The sequence below is a fragment of the Tenrec ecaudatus genome, chromosome 8 (assembly GCF_050624435.1).
Source record: "Tenrec ecaudatus isolate mTenEca1 chromosome 8, mTenEca1.hap1, whole genome shotgun sequence".
In the NCBI taxonomy this organism is placed as follows: Eukaryota; Metazoa; Chordata; class Mammalia; order Afrosoricida; family Tenrecidae; genus Tenrec; species Tenrec ecaudatus.
Window position 1 is genome coordinate 157,386,024 of NC_134537.1, and position 21,533 is coordinate 157,407,556.

Below are 21,533 nucleotides of genomic sequence, written 5' to 3' on the forward strand. Positions count from 1 at the left end.
TTGCTTGTTCTAATGGGTGCATGTCTCCCTGGTGTTCTTGTTCACCTGCCAGGTGCGTGTGTCCTTTGGCATTTAAGTGGAACAAGGGATTGAGTTCAGGTTCCTGTCTAAAGGGAATCTAAGGGGGCTAGTCTCAGAGGTTCCACCAGCTTCTCTATTGCACTAGGAAGCCTGGCCTTTTCTACATGTGTGAGTTTGGGTCCCTATTTTCCTCCCCTTCTAACCAGACCCTCCAGCTTTGGTGCCTTTCAGCATGGTCAGCAGTGATGGACCGGCTCCACCTGGTTCTTCAGGTGTCAGAGTCAAGGGGTTCACATGAGCCCTCAGTCCTTCGGATGAACAGTTTCCCTGTGTCTCTGATTTTCTTCACTCTCTGCTCCAGGTCGAGAGACCAGTAAATGCACCTTAGGTGGTTGTTCACCAGCTTTTAAAATCCTGGTCATTTCTTACCAGAGTTTGAAGTACAACATTCTTTTTGTGCACTGCGTTATGCTAATTGACCTGCCCCGTTTTCTCTGAAGTAGGTGATCCTTGGTCACTTCGTCCAGCCTCTGTTATCCTTCAGACACGTTGCAGTCACAGAAGTGACCATTCTGCAGCTCCTTCCGTCCCTTCAGTTCCAAGGAGGGAGTGTTCTGAAATAACTCTTTTCTGACACATTCATATCTTCATGAGGCAATATTTTCTGCCTCTTTGATTAAATCCATTAGCACATTCAGACACAGCTGTCCTTCAAAAGGCAGCATGCTCCTGAAAGGCACACATTCACAGTCAAGCGATCTGGGCCAAATCAGAGCGCTCTAGCCCATCCAGCAAGTGCAAGAAAAACACACTGTCAGAGGGGGGAGGGGTCTTTGACACCGTGGAAGTGTAATCTCTCCTTTCACAGACCGCAGAAGGGAGCCCTAGAATGCAGGCGGTAATGCTCAAATACAGGCAATAATGAAAAACTTCCTGGCCGAAAAGTTGGTATTTTCCCATTGTTCCATAAAGGCCCTACATCACGGGGATATTACCATCCGAAATCCAAAATCTATTACGATGTGAATTAGAAATGACAAAATCACCAGTGATATTCCTTACTTACATATAAAGAGATGCCGCATTCATAGCTAATGTATTCTATCTGATTTCATTTTCACCACTGTGGTCTTTTTTACTGATTGATTTATATTTTTTCTTTGCTGCAGTGATAACTAATGCCAAAATCAGAATGGCTTACAACAAAAGCGATTTTTTTCCTTGCCCAGTATGTTCCTGTTTTACTCTGTTCCATGTTATTTTTACTGTGGGACTCAGGCTGATGGAGCAGACCTGCCTTGGCCCCTGGTGGTTTCAAAGAGAAAAAATATGAAGGAAAAACACATGCTCATTTTACAGTTATTCTCACATACCATTGGCCTAATCATATCACACAACGAAATGTGATATCGAACCAGATGTGACTGGAGTGGGGAACATAATCGCTACGCTAGGAATGTCCAATCCTTGATGGGCTCCCCAAACAGGGGAAGCAAAGATTCAGAGCACTATCACAATCTACCCCGAGGCTGTTACTGCGGCAGATATTTCGATAGTGAGGGACTTTGAGCAGAAGCCCCAAGACCACAATTGAAAGAGTGTGAGGTCATGTGTTCAGCCCCAATGCTAGGCTATTTCTATGACCCGCCATGGAATTCAGAAGGTTATCAAGCCAGTTGACCTATACTCATCCCTTATCATGGAAGTTCCTCCATGACTCTCCCTCATAAAGTGATCTAACACAGCAGTTTTCAGAAGGAGATCTCTTTTTGGAGCACACGTAAAGCCCCTCCTTAGCGATCTGGGTAAGCTTTGTTTCAGGGGAAAGCTTGTGTATAATCAGGTCATTGGTCTGGTGGTTGCTCTTTCAGTAAAGACATTTTGTACAGGTTTGCCCAGGAGGGAAAGCTGTGGAAGACCTTACCTCTGAGTCCCTTAATCCCCGTGACTCAATCTCCTCTTTTAAACCTTTTGCAATCCTGATCTGATCTCAATGGAGTCATCTTCAGCCTATCTGGGAATGCCTGCGTCATGAGAAGGATTATGGTGCTTAGCTACTCACTGAGAGGTTGGAGGCTTCTGTTCACCCAGAGGCATCTCAAAAGAAGGACCTGGCCACCGCGTTCTAAGAGATCAGCCATGGAGAGCCCCGTGGGGGCACCGCTCTGGGCCACCAGGAGCCCAGATCAAGTGGGCCGGAGCTGAGTGTTGGTGCTGGTGTTGGTCCTCCTGCAGAGCAGCTGGAGGTGGCTACGTCACAGAGGGGCACCCTGATCAGCTCTGAAAAGAGCCTTGTCTCACAAGGTGTCCAAGCATCCCAACATGTCCAGAACGGACCTGGGGGACCTTCGTGCTTAACCCGGGACAGATGTGGGCAAACAGGCTTCAGAGTTCCAATCTTGAATTTTGGAGAGAGGAAGCTCAAGGACAGATGATGGGATGAAAGCAAAATTTGGGAAGACCATGTTTTCTGGTTTGCTCAGGACGGAAGGGCGTTCTAAGACGCTGGGTCTTCTGTTTTAGAAGTAGGATCATCTTGGGGAAAGAGACAATGGTCACCCTGTTCCAAGTCTTATTTTACAAGCAGAGAAACCGAGGCTCGGGTCTAGGGGAAGGGGTGTCTAAAGTTGCCCAAAGAATCCATATCAAACAGTTTAAAAGTTTTAAAGGAGGAGCGTCCTTGGTTCCCCCTTATAGGCCCTCTCACTGCATAACATAGAGTTGTAATTAACCATGAAGCGTGGCATCACGGTTTTCAAGCAAGATCTCCAATATAGTTTGGATTGCTCAAGAAGTCTAAAATATGTCATGCAGAATAGAAGAGTGGCCGCCAGACATTTCCTCGGCTTGCTGAGACCACAGCCCTGTAGGCCAGTTCGAGGCCTGGGGCCTTTCTTGTCAAGTCAGCCACAAACCCCTCTCCCCATTGTGTTCACACTGAAATCCTCCCACCTCTTCCCCTGCACAGTGGTCCCGAGAACAGTCAGGAAGGGGTGTGTTCAAGCGCCCCCATGCCATGCGACAGGGACTCAGTGGCTATGCTTGCGTTAGCTGGCCTTCCCACCATGGCACGGATCCCGTGTCAGCCTCTAGCGTCTAATGTTCAAGCTGTGTGCTACTTACCTGTGCGAATTCACCTAGAGTCCAAAAGGTATGCCTCTTGGAGCCCTCAGAATCTGCATTTAATTATGCCGAGGAGACACTGACTCCTTAAGGGAGATAGAAAGAACTGAGAAATGGATAAAAATGATGGTGGAACCACAGAATGAATTTGTGTTAATATTATTGATTTGGATTTGTGAAAGGTGTTGAAATGGTCACCATTTAGTACATATATTTTTCCCAATAAAAAAGTAATATTTTTTAAAAATCAAGAAGGCATATATAAAGAAATGACATCTCAAGAATTTTTTTTTAAATCAAGAAAACATATATAAAGAAATGATATTTCAAGACCATTCTCCATTCCAGAGATGCCGATCAAAACAGCAGTAAGATATCATCTCACCCCAGCATTAAAGAGCAAAGTTTAAAAATCAAAAACAAAACAGAAAATAAACACTGATGATACTGAGAGACCAGAACTCTCATGCACTGCTGGTAGGACTTTAAATTTGTACAGCCACTGTGGAAAATGTATGGGACTTCCTGAAAATTGGAAATAAAAATATAATATATCCCAACCATTCTACTGCTTGGCTCTACTTACTCATACTCCTGTCAATCTAATATAACTCAATGAAAGTGATAGTTTGAACTGTGTGTGAATAAAATAGTGTTTATCTTTTATCTTCTTTCTAGTCTTAATCTTGATAAACAAGTCCTGTTTAATTTGCCCCCAAAATCATATTTCCCAATTCAATTATATTTCTTCATATTTTGCATTTACCGTTAGGGCACTGTTTGAAGACAACTAGGTATGGGTAAAGACAGGAAAAAGGGAGGATATTATTAGAAGTGGGGCCTTCTTAAATTATTTGGTGTTCTCTCTTCAGCTCCCCAATACACCTCATCACACTTTAAGTCACTCTCATGAACTCAGAAGCATCTTTATTAGATGCGCTTGAAATTGTAAGGCTTAAGAGGAGCTGAGGGGACGCATAGATAGGGCTAATGCTCTCTCGCTCTTTCTTTCTACTACTGGGACTAACAATGGAAGAGTCCCCACCCTTGGAAGCATAATGGACAAACACATATCTTTTTCTCCATGTCACTAATGTAGGACATAAAATGGTAATTGCAGATACAATCCCTCCTTCTCTGCCTATTCCTCTCAGGTCAGATGTGTCTCATATTTCTCTTCCACTTGATAAATCCCACCATCTCTGCCCCTGGAATGGGGAGTTCTTGGTAGAAAGCAAAACTTACCAGAAAGAAGGGTGGGAGAGCCTTGGGAGGAAGAGTGAGAAGACTGACACTGCAACTAATGTCGTAAAACAAAAGGTCTGTAAAGTGTTACTAAGGACAAAAGTTGAATTTATTATTGAACAGTATGTAATATGTGGAGTTTAAATTGATTAAGTACACCATTTCTTAGATTCTGTGGATATTAAGATAAGCTATTCTCTCTCACCAACTACTTGACTTTCACTCCATCGAAAAGTCTTATATCTAAATATTTCCTTTTATTACTTTATAACGGCCTCCCTTGAGAAGTGATAATTCAGGATTCTTATTTTCAACGTGTAGAATCTTTACTTAGCTTATTATTTTGTTTTGCCTTGTGTATAGAGGTAAATACTGCAGTTAGATTCATGGATGGTGGTGTATGGTATGTCGATCTCAAGCTGGTAGCTTGCTGTTGGGGAGTCTGTCGAAGATGTCTAAGGACTGGCAGAAAATCAACGGAAATGTTTATAACAACACCGACAATAAGAAATGTAGCACCGGGGATGGCAATGCAATGGCACAACTAGTTTTTAAATTATCTTCAGCAAAATTTCCCTTGGATATGATATTGTTTGGTAATGTTCACCTTCTAGTTGTAGAATACAAATCTAATTTCCCCTGTAAAATTTTACCAAAACTACAATTAGTAAGAGCAAAGACTTTCTCAGGAAATTGGTGGTGGTGGTGGAGGTGTTGGGTGTCATTGAAGAGATTCTTAGCTCATAGCAGCTCTGTGTGACAGAGAACAGTCACCCTGTGGCATTTTGTAGGGTATAGTTTAATGTGAGCAAACCACCAAAGTTTTTTTACTAAAACGGCAGATTGAAAGCATCAACATTATGGTCAGTATCAGGGCACTTAACCACTGTACCCCCTGAGTTTCTTTCTTATGTAATTTTGAAAGATGTAATATGCTATCGTCAAATGAATGCCTATTAGTTTAATAAGAAGCCCAAACAGTGTTGTTCTCATTCTATTCAACATTAGGTATTTTCTGTGACTTAATAGCTGCTAAATTTTAATTAAAACGTCTTATTTGTTTGTTTTCTCTTGTGACTAAATCCTTCTCAGTGACTTCTATATCTACTTTCTCTACCCAGCAGTGTCATCAACCATAGTCAGTGTGAAGCAACTTAGAAGTCAAGGCCAGAAGAGCTGGGGCCTCTGTAGCTAGAGATTATCTGAGAAAACGCATGGCAAATGTAGACCCTACAGAAAGTATTGACTCTCAGGGGTACCTAGCTGGACAGCATCAGACTTGCCTTCTGTTTTGAGTTCTGTTTTTATCTTCATGACTATCTTAATTTTTATAAGAAAAAGAAGATGACAACTGCCAAATCTTTATTATTATTTTTTTCATGACATGTGCCTGTCTTCATCCACATTTCCCCGCGGCCGCTTTTATCTCTGTCACTTTGTACTGAAGCCCTTTCTGCTTATTCACTACCCGCCCACCATGCACCAGGCACTGCAAGCTCTGGGGACAGAGAGGCTGTTGACGCTCTGTCCTTTCCTGAAGAAATCCATGGTCATGATCACGGTACATAGATAAGTAGGATAAAAAAAATGTTAGCTTTAGGATTTCTTCCAGGTGTAATGGTACAGATAGAGGATGAGGTACCCACAACAATTTAAAACACTGGGGAATTGCCTGAGGGAAGTCATGTGATCTGGGTACTGAAGATAACCTAATTTAATCAAAGGGAGATACTATAAATATGCCTTTGAAGGTATAAGGTGTGAGAGAGGCGGTGTGTTTGGGATATGATAAGCAGCTCTACAGGGCTAAAATGTCCAGTGGAGGAATAGATTATCCTTACTAGATTCCAAACTCGGTGGAAGTCATAACTATTTGTACAAACAGAGATGGAATATCCTCTCCCCCTTCCCAGGCACTTCCCTACAAACTTCACCTTGCTTCATTCCATTTCAGTTACCTTTATTATTTTAACATGCTATGTGGCGATGTGGTACGCATGTAACTTACCTGAGCCTCAGCACTCCTCTCGACAAATAAATGATGAAATCCTACAGCCTTTTCATTGGCTGTACCCTTTGCTGGGTAATATTTCCATTCTTCATGCGGGAAACGCTGTATTTCCTCATCCCTTCACTTCAGCCTCAGGCAAGTAATTGGCTTTTACCAAGGTGATCTTAGTAGATGTGGTGGAAGTACAGCTCAGAGCCTAGCTTCCAGGTAAGATAAAGCCTCCTAAGCCTTAGATGAGTAAGCAAATCCATCCGGGATCAGCAGGAGACACCTGACTCACAGAGGAGAGCAAAAAGACAACGTGAAAAGTATTATTGTTACACGTGGGGTACGCACCCACCAAAAACAAAAACAGAAACAGGGAAAGAAAAAGAAAAAGCTCTCAGAGTACACATTTTTCCCTGAAAGGCAAGTGAGTGCACCCAGTGGCATCACTGGGAAGGTCCTCTCTGGTCACAGTGAATTTTTTTATAAAAGCAGTTTCACTCAAACCTCGTTTTTTGTGATGGCCGATTTAAGAGGACCAGTCTGTTACAAGTCCTCAGAACACTTTCTTTCATAGGCAGGATTTCGGGGTGTTTGCGTGAGATGATAAACAATGACTCTGGATAACAAACACAACAAATGCATGTGTACAAGGGAGCTGTAGAAAGTTTTGCTGGGGCAAAATTCACCATCTTTTAATTCTATTATTTCCAGAAACGTTTAGAAACCTTTCCCCCAACACACACATATTAAGCTATGGTTGCTCTTATTAAAATGCTAATAGTGCATGATTGTTTATTAAGTTTGCCATACTGTAGCAAATTCAGGTTTAAATAACATCAAATAACCTTTCGCATGTACATAATATCAGCTGTTAACAGGACATGTTTCTTCTCTCTTATCCAACACGGTCTGATGGACACCTATGAGAGGACCTGAGGTGTTCAAATAAAAGACAGCAAGGAACGTCTCCTACTAATTTTCCCAGGGAAGTGATGAACCCTTTCAGGAATAGAGGAAAAATTATGGAAGCTAAATAATGTACTCTTTTCTGATAATGGGTTCATCCACAGCCCATGGGTGAGGACAACATGGGTGTGAGGGTGATGGGGAACAAGACTCATTGAATTGGTCTAATTTTCGCCTCTCTTCCAGACTATGGAAACAAAAATGTTTGCCAATGATCTTTGTCATATGGTTGTTCTCCATGTTGCTAAATGCCTAATCAGAAGACTCATAATAGTAAAATTATTTCATGGACCTTTGGGAAGTCAAATGTGTTTTCTTATTAGCATTTAAAAAGAAGAATCAGTATTATCCTTATTTCAATATAGTAACACTCAAACTTACTCTCGTTGAGTTGGCTCTGACTCATAGCAACCCACCAGGACAGGGTAGAACTGCCCCATGTAGAGTTCCAAGTCTATAACTCTATGGTAATAGGAACTCTTATCTTTCTCCCACAGACAGGATGGTGGTTTGGAACTGCTGACGTGGTGGTTAGCAGCACAACCAGGGCTCCTAGAGTAATTCTAGACATTAACACTAGACATTAATATTAAGTGTTTAAATTATGATACATCACATAAATGTGGCTAAAAGGCCAAAATTAATTGACAACATCTCAACTACAATGAGCTTTTAGAAATGAAATTAAAATGGTAACATCATATAAAAACAGGGATGGGACTAAAGTATTCATAGTGAACTAAATGTCATTGAGTAATTTCATTACTTCAATGATCAAAATTAAATGAGTAAATTAAGCTGGACATCCGGGAAACTATAGTAAATTCAGAGACTTACATAAACCATAGGGAAAACAGTAAACAATCTGATGTTCATGAATTTATGAAACGAAATGTAAAATAGATAAATTCATAATATGATTTTTTAACGTGTAGATTAAGCTTCACCACGGAGAGCTCTTGGTGTTACATTTTATGGTCTCAAAACAAACAACAAAATCAATTATCTGTGAAAATATAAATGACCTAAAATTATTCAGGAAGAATAAAAGGCAAACCCAACCATTCCTCGCCACCCTAAAGACCAGAGTGAAACTGCCCTAGGGATACAGTATCCAAGGTTGTGGTCGTTATGGAAGCAGACTGCCAGCTCTTTCTCCCTGAGCAGCTGGTGGGCGAGGACTGTCTATCCTTTGGTTAGCAGCTGCCAGGGCTACTTTAATAAGCCATTGCATTAAAAGCTCAGTAGAAAATAAGGCTTCAAAATGATCCCAGGCTCAGATAATTATACTACTTTATATTTCATGGAATAACTCCCTTACTATTTTAATTGTTCCAAAGCAAAGCAACTCTAAAAATCTTCAGAAATTTATTTCACCAACAACTGGTAGAGGACGGCATTGAAAAGGTAACAAGGTTCTCACCTATAATTTTGAACATAGATGTAAACAAACAAACAAACCCCAAACCAAAAAAAAACCCCAAAACACCCAAACTTTATAAATGTAAGAATTTTAAATCCAGAATTTTATTTAAATAGTAGTGCACCAAAAATGAAGTAGGTTTTATTCTTTGAAGAGTTGTCCTAAAATTAATTGTATTATTTTAATACATCATACTGATGTGCTCAAGAAGAAACTATTGTAATCATGTAAAACATACTGAGAAATTATTCGGTGCAATTTAATATCCAGTCCAGAGTCACAACCATCTGTAGAGACTCTTTGTTGTTAGGCAACGTCAAGTCAGTTCTGACTCATAGCAACTCTCTGTACAACAGAAAGAAATACTGCCAGGCCCTGCTGAGTCCTCTCAATCATACCTGGTTGAGGCTACTGTGAGCTCATCTGAATAAATATCTTCCTCTTTTTCACTGACTCTTGACTTTACCAAGGATGATGGCCTTCTCCAGGAGCCAGTCTCTCCTTCTGACTTGTCCCAAGTATGTGAAATGACATCTGCTGGAAGCAGTCTTATAGATATATGTCTTCTAACAAATCTAATGAATGATTTGTTCCTTCTCTGACAGCCTATCATACATTTAATTTAATGTTCTTTGGTCATATCATAATTCATAAATATCAGTTCTTCTCAAGTTTTCCTAATTCATTTCCTTGTTTCCATATGCATATGAGGGGATTGAAAATATGGCTTGCATCAAGTGTACCTTAGTCTTCAACATGATATTTTTCATTTTTAACACTTTAAAGAGATCTTTCATTGTCTATTTTCCCACTGCAAGACAGTAAATGACTGCTGCTTCCATGAATACAGATTGTGGATCCAAGCCAAATTAAATCCTTGACAGCTTCAGTCACTTCTGCATTTCTCATCATGTTGTCTGTTGATCCAGGAAAGATAGTTTTATGCTCTCTTTTTGTTGAAATATGATTCACATTGAAGATGCTAGTCTGATTTTCAACAGTAAGTGCTTCAAGGCGTTTTCATGTGCATCAAACAAGGTTGTGTTTCTACTTTTAGCAGGTCATTCATGAATTTTCCATAAAACCTGAAGCTGCCTTCATCTTCATATATGTTTGGTTCTTAGACTATTTGCTCAGCATACAGATTGAAGGAGTAAGATGAAAAGATAGAATAACACTGTTGTAGTTACATAATTTTATGTCCACTTGAAGATATACAAAAGTATAGGGGTGGTGTCCAACCTGTAGATCAGGTGACAGCTTGATTGGTGATGCCTACTTGTGGGTGTGGCCTTCTCATAAGGAGGGCCCAGAGAATCTCCCTTTCTCTCTGCCACTGACCCTGAGAGTTACCAGAGACTTGCACTGTTTCCACAGACCTTGGACCCAAGTGACTTTCCACCCACTGGCCTGTGATCTTCCTGCTGTGTGAGTCGGAAGGACTTATGGACTAACATCAGACTTATAGACCTGAGCCAAACTGGACTGGAATGTTTTCTTGATATAAAGCTCTTTCTTACACATATATGACGGTCACTGGATTTGTTTCTCTAGCCAGCCAGGCCTAACACAGAAACACATCTTTTCCTCTTTCCCCTTATGCTGTTTGAACAACTGCCTCTTGGCTTTCCATGAGCACAACTAAATATTCAGGGATTCCCATTTTAAACAAGATTATCCATAATGTGTTATGGTACACAGGCTTTAATGCCTTTGTATGGTCAATAAAACACAGGTAAGTATCAGTCTGGTACTTTCTGCTTTCAGGAAGGTGCATCTGTCGTCAGAAATGCTATCTTATATTCCATATCCTCATCTGAATTATGTTTGAACTTTTGACATTTCCTTGACAGTGTAATGCTGCAATCATTTCTTAAATTGTCTTCAGCAAACTTTTCCCTGTATATGATATTAATACTATTGTTTTATAGTTCCCACATTCCGTTGGATGACCTTTCTTGGAAATTGTCATGAATCTGGATCTCAGTTAGTCAATTACTCATGTAGCTGTCTGCCAAATTTCTTGGCACAGATGAGTGAGCACCTCTCGTACTGCATCAGTTTGCTACAGTATTTCCAATTGTATTCTGCAAATTCCAGTAGCCCTGTTTTCTCTTTTGTGCAGCTTGGAATACTTCTTTCAATTCCATTGGTGTTTGATCATATGCTACTTCCTGAGATGATTAAACTATTCTTTTTTTTATACAGTGACTGATTGCCTTCCCTCCATTTTCTTTTAATACTTACAATAGTGTTCCATGTTTTTCCGTACAAAAATCAAACTCAAACCCACTTTTATGCAGTTGATTCTGACTCACAATGATCCTCTATCAGGTCTCTGAGACGGTAAATCTTTACTGAAATAGAGGACCTCATCTTTCTCCCAAGAAGTGGCTGGTGGCCTTGACCCTCTCACCATTCACTTAGCAGCAATAACGCCTAATCCACAGTGCTCTGAGTATTTCTTATTTCTGCCCAGAGAATCCTTCAACATTGCAACTTGAGGTTCAGTTCTCTTCTTTGTTCTTGAAGAATGCTAAGAATGATTTACTCTTTGGGATTTCTAATTCCAGGTCATTTACATTACACTAAACTTAACTTTATAGTCTTAATTTTATATCCTTTGAAATCATCTGTTCAATTGTCTACTGAGTAATGTCTTCCTTTTGGTTCAGCTATTCTACGTTCAAGAGCAGGTTTTGTAGTCATGTTTGACATTCACTCTGGCCTGTCCTTTCCTATTCACTTGCTTAATGTGTAATGTCTTTAATGTCATCCCAGATCTCATCTTGACTTCAGTCATTAGTCTTCCATGCATCTAATTAATCTATTCTTGAGATGGTCTCTAAATTGAAAGTCATACTTTGTCTCTCATGAACTTATTTTAATCTTTTTTCAGCTTCAACTTGAATTTGCTAATGAGCAAATGAGGGCCTATTCCACAACCAGTCATTGGCCTTGTTCATACTGATGATGTTGAGTACATCCTCTATCCACATACGGCAGTTACATAATTTCATGTCAACTTGAAGATATAATGAAAGTGTAGGGGTGGAGTCTAGCCTGTCAATCAGGTCTCAATCTGCCTGATGACGACTCCTTGTTGGCTGACCTTCTCATAAGGAGGGTCCTAGGAACCACCCCCATCTTTCTCTGTCTTCACCTTCCTGCTCATGAGCCACTCTGGAACCTGCCAGAACTCTGCGTTGCTTCTACTATCATTGGATCCATAAGACTTTTCACCCACTTGCCTGTGGTCTTCCTGCATTTTGCATCATTGCATGTGATTGTGAGTCTGACAAAGGACTTATGGACTCACACCAGACTTATGGACTTGAATTAGACTGGGCTGGATAGAATGTTTTCCTGATATATATTTACTTCTTGAGAGAAAGCTCTTTCTTACACATATATATATGAGTGCCACTGGATTTGTTTCTCTAGTCAAACCAGCCTAACACACTACACATGGAGGTTTTTTTTTTATTTATTGTAGCCTACCCATTGAGGTTCACATGTATAGTCACCATTTATATTTTTGAAAAGAGGCATTTGTGAGGAATAAGGTGCTTGTCTAAAATCAATGTTTCCCAAAATGTGTGATACCATGACTGGAGGATACTGTAAGATCCGGGGGGTGCTGTTAAAGCAGATGCCTATACTTTATCCTGGATTATGAGCTATACTACAAAATATTTTAATTGCCATGGGTGTCAGAGGACTGCTGAGAATTTCCCCCCTCAAAATAGGGCAGTAGTCCAAATAAGAAACCTATGATCTAAAACCTTTCACCACTCCTCTGTCAATTTGTCGTACTGTGATGGCTTATCTATTGCTGTATTGCTCTACGATATGCCACTGATATTTCAAGTACTATCAAGGTCAGGATTCAGTGCTGTTACAGACTAAGGCAGGCTAAAAAGAAGGAAGAAGCCATTCATTTATAAAAATTAGCCACTGAAAACCTTATAATAAGGAGTACACATGTCAATGTGCAATTGGTTCCTGATTTTAAATATTTTTATAATGTGTAGGAAGTATCAAAATATTATAAAAATATCAAAAATAAAAACCCACATAACACTAATATTTAATCCCTAGAGTCTTTCATATAAATAGGAAACAAATAAAGTTTAGAAAACCCCACTATCCCAACCTTTCAAAAGCTTTTGATAATTCAATCATACAAAACACATGTAATTGTTTCAATTATTGGAAATGAAATATAAAACTTACATGGGTAGAGGATGATTTAATTATCTAGTAGACCAGAGAAACATATCCAGAATATAAGTTTACCTAGTATTCCAAAAGAAAACAATTTTCTAGGTTATCCAAGACAAACTGCAAACTGTCTGAATAAGCACACAAATTTAGTAAAGTGGCTAGATTTTAAAAAGCAAAATTAAGCATTTATGTAGATATCCTTGAAATATAGACATTGTAGGGAAAAGAACAGGGGAGTGGGTAGGGGGGAGATGTAACACCTTAAAGAGCTGGAAATAACAAGATACCTGCAGGCCTATGGGAGGAAACTGGGAACATTTTCAGAAGAATATGAAGGAAACCTGAGAAAATGGGAAGTCATTGCATGCCCTCAAACAGGAAGATAAAGTATTATAATTCAGTTTATATGGAATCATTGTTGAATTTTTAAAAATCAAATGGATTGTTTTTATGCTTCAATGTGATTCTAATCTTGAAGAATGCATTTTTAAAAGGACATTTGAAAGGGCTGTGTGTGTGGAATCCCTGAACATCTCTCCTACCAGATGTTAAGACATGGTTTAAAATGATGATGATTAAAACAATGTGCTGATACTGACCCACTTAAGCAGATGGTGTATACAAACTGGGTAATTTGAGGAAAGTTTAGCAAAGGGGCTATTGACAAAATGGCGGCATGCAGATTCCAGGGCGTGTAATATGGGAGAATGCAAAACTCCTATAGTCACCAACTGTGGGAGTCCTTGGTCTGAAAGACGGAGGACAGCGTAGCAACCACACCTGTGGTGAAGCAAACAATGTGGAGACCGTTGACTGGAACTCTACCTTGTGGCCAAAGGACCCAAGGCAAGTCAAGGAGGAAGTCCAAGCATCCGTACTCTCCTCCTTTCTGCAGCGACACCTCCTTGTGGAACCCCAGCAGAAACCAGCGGGTAGAGAAATGTCTATTGACATAATCCATAAAGGTCAGCATGTAGAAGGGTGGACAAAGATGGAGAGTGAAGGTAAAAGGCCAATTGACACTATCCCAACAGATGCCAGGCGTTGCAGCGTACCCATATAGAGAGTTCAAACATATGCTCTCAAATATCCATCCTTTCATCCATGGGCTCTTCTTTCCTTCACACCACAGACACCCACTGGGTATCGACTCGATGCCCAGACAGTGTTGTTGGCTGTCACTAAGCAGGTCCCCATTCCTGATGATGCTACGCACAATGGGAGGAGGCACTGCAGGGTGCTCGGTCACTTCCCTAATCGGTTGTGGTTTGGACAGTGTGGTTCTTAGGGTTTTCATTAGGCGATCTCTGGAAGTTGATTACCAAAGAAGATGTCCTTGACATCATAGTTTAACTAATTTACTAATTTACCAACAAATCAAAGTTCAATACTACACATCGTGCTTGGTAAAAAAGAGGGCAGTGGAAAAGAGAAAGGCCTCCAAGGAGATGGATTGACACTCTGGCTGCAACAATGGGCTCAGGCGTGGGAACAATTGAGAAGATGGGGAAGGTCTAGGCAGTGTTTTATTCTGTTGTGCATGAGGTTGCTATGGGTTGGAACCAACTAGATAACGCTTAAGAATAGCAACAAAATACACCCCCTTCTGCTTAAACTAGCTAAACTGTGTCTATCGTCTGACAAGTACAGACCTTTGCCTCACATCAAAATAGAATTCAGAAAATGTATTTGATGATAAATAATAAAGTTCTTTTAAAAAATCAGAAAAATAATATGTTTTCTGACCAGTGATAGCTTAAAAACAAACTGGACATGTGAAGATTCCAGGACAAAATATTGAGAGATTTGACCACATAGTTTATGTGTAAAAGATCATTAATGAATACAATGCAAATAGAAGATCAACAAGTCATTTAGTTGGATCTTCAGCAGATAGTTCATGTTAAGATTTTATAGAAGCCATCAGGAAAAACATTAAAGTTGCAGTATAAACAGATATAAAAAAACACCAAATAGCACATACTAACATAAATATAGTACATAAATATGTGTTTAGTTATACTTTATAAATGCAAAACAAAAGATGCTAACCGAAAGATCAGGGATTAGAACTCATGAGAGTCTCTGTATGAAAACAAAATTTAAAAATGAATTCTATTCCATAATGATGCAATGTTGGAAATGCTACAAGGCAATTCTACCCTGTCTTATAGGGCCGCTCTGAGTCGACATCAACCCAATGGCAGTCAAAAGGAGATCATTAGGAATCAGTCATTCTCTATTGTGGGAATATAGATTGACAAAATCATGCTCAGGGGCAATTTGATAATATTTGCCAAGGGTTAAGAATTGAATTATAGCTCCAAAAATAAATGTTGCCAATCCTAACTTCCGTTCCTGTGGTCCTAATCCTATTTGGGAGTGGGTTTGTTATGTTAATGAGACTGATTAGTGTAAGGTATATCTCAAATCAATGTCTTCTGAGATTTAAAAGATATTTAAGGCAAGCTAGCAAGCAGAGACGGCAGGAGAGAGATACCAGGGCATAAAGATGTTTGATCCAGCACATAAACTCCAAAACCTTCTTCCAGCGACCAGGCCTTTTTCCTGAGTCAACAGAGACAGCCTTCTCCTAGAGCCACTGCCCTGAATTTTGATGGCCAGCCTCCAACCAGTGGGGAAAGAAATGTATCAGTTAAGCCAACCACCTGTGGTATCTCTGCTATAGCAGTACAGGGTAACTAAGACACCCAGACTGGCCTCCTGCATCATTTAAAAGCGGGCCACTGGAACCAAGCTTTCGGCTGTAACTGGTAAGAAAACAAACAGACAAAACTGAAAACAAAATCTATTTCAGGAAAATTACCCGGAGCCAGTCTTAGAGTATTTCTGCGCCTCATTCTCTGATCCTCTGCCTGACAGCCATCCCAGTGCCAAACACCAACTTTGCATTTGAGAGCTCTCTGAGGCCCGGTTGGGTGAAACTGTTCAGACTTTTGATCTGACATCTCACTCAATCGTAAACTCCAGACATTTTCATTTCTGTGTCTACTTCTGAGTCAGAATAGAAGATGCTTCTCTTCTATTCAAGCACAATCACAGCTCTGTCCTCCCCAGCAAGACGCCTCTTCCTCTATGTCTAGTTACGTTTATAGATAGATGATACATTTACATATATGAATATGTATATGGACTTCAGAAAGTTCATGGAAAATATGTAATTGGAAAAATCATGGAGTTTTTCTACAATCTCTTCAACAAAGATACGGAGGAAAAATCTGAAGCTCTGAATCTCTGTGGAATGAAAATTAAGCAGACTAAACACTGACAGACTAAATTTGATGACGAAACCCACAAAAAGAGATCAAGAGGAAGAAGAAACTAACTCTTTGCTCCCCAATCCCAAGAACAAGCTGGCCAACCCCTCCCACCACACCGAACTACTTCTGGAGTACCTGACCATGAACACGATGCACTACCCACTTGCCCCAGACACTAGCTAGGTGAAAGGGGAACATTAGATTCAAGGTCACCCACATAGAGGTCAGTTGCACCCCTCCCTCCTCACCACAGGAGCACCATGTGACCACTGAAGGTGAGGGGCAGAGTGAAAGACCCACCGTGCAATACCGCAGGCAAATGCAAGGGAGACTGAACGTACAAGGCTCCCAGGCACTGGGGCCCAGAGAGGATGTACAGTCTGACCTTGGACTTTTGTCTTTCTTGGTTTTCTCATTCTTCATGTGTGTGTGTGTGCGTGCGCTTTCTCTGCTTTCTTTCCTGGCTTTTTGCTTGATAACACAGATACGGTGGAGAAGAATCATCCCATGTGCTAGATCTACCAGTGATCATGAAAGGCAACCTCATGCATGGGGCCTTGGGCAAAGGCAGGGGACACTTTGGATTGGGATTTTTGTCTGTTTTATTTTTCCCTGTGTTTTGGGTTGGTTTGTTTAATGGTTTGTAAAAGCCACAAGCAGATAGACACAGACAGCAGGGGTGAAGAATCCCTACCCTCTCACAACTCTCTGTTGACCAGAGAGGCAGTCAGCTCTCACCCTGGAGTCCTCCAGGCTGCACTCCTACTGTGGGGGGACCATGATAAACACACAGTGGTGACTGGGGCAGAGAGAAAAAGCCATTGGTTAGAATGGCTTGGGTGTTTATGAGTGGGGTGGGGTGGGGGGAGAAAGGGTATATTGAAGGGATGTTTGTGTGTTTGTTAGCTCTGTCTTGTTATTAGTGTGTCTTTGTACTTTTATTTCTGTTTCATTATTTTTCTTTGTCCACTCTACTTAATGGAGTGAACTTTATTCACACTACTAAGCCATTCCACACTTTCAACAGCTAGAACTAGTAGGTCAGGACTGTTACCCACCTTAGTAAAAAGCGATCCATAAATTGCATTAAAATAATAACACAATCTATTAAGGACAACAATTTCTATTCACACAAAAAGCAAGATAGAATTAAATTAATGAGTGCCCAAGATTTAAGGATGAAAATACTTTGAAACTACTGGAAAAGAAATTCAGAAGAATTATGTTCAAATACTTTCAATAAATGGAGAAAAGATCAATAGAGCTAAAAAAAGAAAGGGTATAAAAGCTACAGAACTCAGGAAAACATTTATAAGAGCAATATGACAATATAAATGAAAAAATAGAAACCATACAAAAACTCCAAGTAGAAATTCCGACGATTAACTGTAAGATATTATAATTAGACAGCACTTAGAACTATCAAAGCAGTATAGATGAAGCAATGGAACATTGAATTAGCGATCTTGAAGATAAATCTCTAGACTGAAGTCTGAGAGAAGAATAATCTAAAAGGAAATAAAAAATATCTGACAAAAAGTTTCTGAGTTATTTGGGACATTACTGAGAGGAAAAACGTGCATATGGTGGGCATTCCAGAACAGAAAGGAACAAAATTATCCAGCAAGAAGATAGTCCAAGAACTGTTGGAAAAGGAGAAAAAATAACTGTAGAAGAATCTGATACATAGTCCAATGGAACTGGATAGAAAACCCAGAAATAAAAGCAACTACCTACAGACAACTGATGTTTGACGAAAAACCAAAAACATTACATGGGAAAGAGGTATCCTCTTCAACAAATTGTGCTGGAAAAATCAGATGCCGGCAGAGGCGTCGCCCCGCGGAGGGCCGGCACGCTGCCTTCCCGACCGACCAGCTGGTGGTGACAGCGGCCTTGCGTGCGAGGGAACCGTTGCTTCGCCGAGTTGCTCTGTCCCTGTGGTCGGCATGGCCCGTGGAAATCAAAGAGAACTTGCCCGCCAGAAAAACATGAAGAAAACCCAGGAGATTAGCAAGGGAAAAAGAAAAGAGGATAGCTTGACTGCTTCTCAGAGGAAGCAGAGGGATTCTGAGATCATGCAACAAAAGCAGAAGGCAGCTAACGAGAAGAAGTCTATGCAGATGAGAGGAAAATGATGACTGGCTGGTTTGGAATCCCTGGTGCTCCTGCCAACGAGTGTATCATATGCTGAGATCAAGATTTTGTAGCGTGAACCATCACTACATATGTTATAACTGATCCTTATAAAACGGTCTATTTTAATCTTTACCTTTCAACCTGATCTAGTGTGATGTTTTAGAATCATTCTTTCAAAAATAAAACACTAACCATGCATGTAAAAAAAAAATCAGATGCCCTCCTGCACAAGAATGGAACAGAACCCATACCTCACCCCTTGAACAAAAAATGTCCTCAAGACAGATCAGAAACCCAGAGCTATCAGGATCATCACTGAGCACACTGGTGCACACTTAAGGTCCCTATTGAGGATATACACAGATAAAATAAAAGATGCACACACAGTGGAAGACCAAAGAGATGACTGGGAGCTATTGAAAATAAAACACGTACATCAAAAGACTTCATTAACAGAGTAAAACGAGAGCCCAAGATTGGGGGGAATCTTTATGGACAAAGGACTAATTACTAAAATCGGCAACCACAATTCTACAACAAGAAAAACAGACCAACAAATTTCCTAATTAAAAAGTGGACAGTTCACAAAGGCAGACACTCAAATGACTAACCAACACACGAGGAAATGCTCTTTCAGCAACCATCCAGGAACTGCAAGTCAAAATAGTGATGAGATCTCATCTTATGCCCGCAAACCAAGCCCAATTAAAACAAAACAGAACAGCAAATGCTGGAGAGGGTGTAGAGATATTGGAACTCTTAAAGACTTTTGGGGAACTAGTACATGTGCAACCATTGTGGAAAGCTATATAGGGACGCTTAAAACAACTGGCAATAGAAATACCAGAATGCCTAGCAATACCTTTACTGGGGATATAACCCAATGAAAAAAAGAGACAGAACATGAACAGGTGTGTGGTATCCCATGTTCACTGCAGTTCTCATAATAGCATGAAGTTGGACACAGCCCAGGTTCCCAGCAGTAGAAGAATGGATAAAATAAATTCCAGGACTTAGACACAGTGGAATACTATGCATTCCTAAAAAGTAGTGATGAAACCATGAAACATTTCCTGACTTGAAGAGACCTGGAAACCATTATGCTGAGTGAAAGCAGTCAAGCAAAAAGAGACAAATATCGTATAACTCTTCTACCATAAAGATAAAAACCCAGGTGAAAGCAGATTTCTTCTTCCAGGCCATGTAATCTGCAAACCCAGTCTGCCAAGCAAGGGGTAGAGAGCCTGCCATGGGCTCATGGCACATACATCACTCCCTCTATAGGTACATCATAAAAGCCACTTTGACAGAGGAGACCTCATGTCAGGTTTTTAAGATAGGGGAAGGGGAGATTACTATTCATTGACTGCCATGAAAATTGTGCAAAGGTCACCCCAAATCAGCAGACACTCCCACCAGAGTGGTAAGCAAAGCTTCCTGGAAATTCAAATCAAAATGAGGGAAAGGGAAGCGTGCATGTCTAGGAGAAGATAGTACATTTCAATCAGTAGGAAAATGGGGACACACTTAACAATATCTAGGAAATACAGAATCCAACGAGAGTATTCATGGTACTAATTTTCTAATGATATATGTTTAACCTACTTTCAATCCCACCCTTGGTGGCCTAGGTCATATGCTATAGATTACTGGGACTTTAGATTCTGTTCTTTCAAGGAGCACAGCAGGCTTCATAGGCCATGCCAGAGGACTGGATGTGGATAAGCAAATGGGGCTCTACCTCAAACTCACCTGTAGCCCATGGAATGGTGGCTGAAAACTTCATAATGTCAGAAGCAGACCAAGACTGCTATACCAAGGGCATAGAACTAGGGCCATTGGACTTTGGCTTGAAGCTCTTGCCTTGAGGATACCCAATGAATGCTGGCCTAGCACTACCATATGCTTACTATTTCCTGGCTTTATTATGATATGTATTCATCTGATAGACCTGATTCTACCTGTGTCAATTAATATTATTAAAATGTTTGCCATATCTCAAACCCTCATTGTTCGTAAATAGTGCCCAATCAATTGAGTTTTTAACCTGTAGGTGTCAGTAATTCAAGTATCACAATTCACAACCAGCCCATACTTGTATAATCTCCTTTTTGTAACTGTTTTAAATTATATACCATTAGCTAAATTAATCACATTAGCAATAGAATTACCTTATGTCTCGCTCTTCCTAGGGTGGTGCTTGGCAAGAAAAAGACCGTGTTCAGTTCAAGCACTAAGATCGTGAAGCTCAGTGGCACAAAGCCTCATGAGAAATGCTGAGTTTAGCATTTCTCAGGCTCTTCTTGAGCCGCAGATGAACTTGGACCTTAAGGCTCAGTGAGGGGAGCTGACTACCATAGCAGCTAAGGACATTGATGGTAGTGGTTGGAAAGCTATAATAGTCTTTGTTCCTGATCCTCCACTGAAACCTTTCCAGAAACCAGACTAGGATATGCAGGTGGCTAGCAAGTGGCTGGAGAAAACATTTATACCCAAAGAAAGAAAGAATTACCTTATGCCCCATGGAGATGATTGATAATTTTCTCTAACATAAAATGATAATGGTGTCTCTAGACTGAACTAGAGACATATATATATAAACCATAAAAATATGAATGAATGTTGGGTTTACACTTAATTCTAGATTCGACTTAATAAAGAGATCATTGATGATACAGGATCTATAGTGACGTGTTACGAAGAAACACGTGCTGCCCAGCTATCAGAAAGAACAGCATCTAGGGTCTTAATGGTTTGTATTCAAACAAGCAGCCATCTAAGTGAGGCATCAACTAAGTCCACAATGAAGAAGCATGCTAGCCTGTGTACTCCAAGGAATATACATAATACAATCCAAATTAAAGGAGAATGGTATCAGAGCTTAGATAATGTCACCTAGTTTTCAAGAGGTTATGGGAGACAGTGAAAGCCCAAAATACCTTTGCAGGGGTCTACACATAGACCAAGACTCTGGTGAATCCCTTCTGACTGTGGTTGAGGGATGTGAAGAGCCTTGTTATCAGGCAGAGGCCATTGCTGTGATGAGTGTAGTAGAGTTGGGCTAAAATAGAATATCTTATTTGGTGTCCTTTTGACCTATTTAAAAGTT

The 21,533-nt window shown here is 40.3% G+C and overlaps 1 long non-coding RNA gene and 1 pseudogene across 1 annotated transcript in view; both read left to right on the forward strand.

Annotated features, from left to right (window-relative positions):
- The window catches only part of LOC142454545 (uncharacterized), a 197,721-nt gene that overhangs the window by 158,970 nt on the left and 17,218 nt on the right, over positions 1 to 21,533 (forward strand). The window lies entirely within an intron of this gene.
- LOC142454544 (small EDRK-rich factor 1 pseudogene) lies at positions 18,197 to 18,544 on the forward strand (annotated as a pseudogene).